This window comes from Bison bison, unplaced genomic scaffold (genome assembly GCF_000754665.1).
Source record: "Bison bison bison isolate TAMUID 2011002044 unplaced genomic scaffold, Bison_UMD1.0 scf7180017864080, whole genome shotgun sequence".
Classification (NCBI taxonomy): Eukaryota; Metazoa; Chordata; class Mammalia; order Artiodactyla; family Bovidae; genus Bison; species Bison bison.
In genome coordinates, this window is record NW_011494652.1 from 276,996 (window position 1) to 277,821 (window position 826).

An 826-nucleotide genomic window follows, 5' to 3' on the forward strand; every position below is an offset into this window, starting at 1 on the left:
AGCTGAGCCTCCCTGGAGTCGAGCCTGAGGGGCTGGTTTCTGGGGTAGGGTGGGCGGCGGTCCTCAGGGGAGCTGGGACTTAGGCTGAGCACAGACCCTGAGGAATCCCCGGTGGGAGCTGGACAGGGGTGGTTCTGCTGGTCTGAGGGGGCTTGGGGACGGGAGGGGGTGACAGGAGCCATGCGGTGGGACCACGGCAGGCAGGGACGGGAGTGTGGGCCTGGAGCTGGTCTTACAGAAATGGAGGGCCCAGTGGGGGGGCAGCCTGTCTGTGGCGAGGAGCTGGGGGAGGAAGGGGCTGGGACACAGGGTGGGGACACGCTGGGGTGTCAGCGAGGAAAGGGGCGGTTCCCGGGGCCCGCCCTGTTCCTGAGAGGGGGTTCAGGCGGCACCCCAGCTCAGGGGCAGAGGCCCTGCCTGAGCTCCCACGTCCAGGCTCCCGGCCCTCCCTGGCACCTTGGGAGGGCGCTGGGCCCAGCAGCAGCCAGGCCGGCCTGTGTCCTCCCAGCATCCTGTCCCATCACCCAGCCTGTCTTGACTGTGTCCTCCACCTAGCCTGCCATCCCCAGCCCCTCCCTGCTTCTAGCCCATCCCGGGGGGGCCCCTAGGAGCCCCACTCTCTGCCCATCAGCCCCATAAGTATCAGAACAGGACAAGTGACTGTCTCCTGTGTGCAGACGTGGGCAAGACCTGCCCAAGACCTGCCCAGCACCCACCCGCACCCCAGGCTCACGGGCCGGCATCGAGACACAAGCAGGTGGGAACCCAGTCAGGCCAACGGGGGCGATGTGGACAGGAGGGGAGACCCATGGGTCCACATCGCCCC

At 68.2% G+C, this 826-nt stretch overlaps 1 protein-coding gene across 1 annotated transcript in view; it reads right to left on the reverse strand.

Moving 5' to 3' along the window:
- BRSK2 (BR serine/threonine kinase 2) overlaps positions 1-826 on the reverse strand; it is a 19,368-nt gene that overhangs the window by 13,452 nt on the left and 5,090 nt on the right. The window lies entirely within an intron of this gene.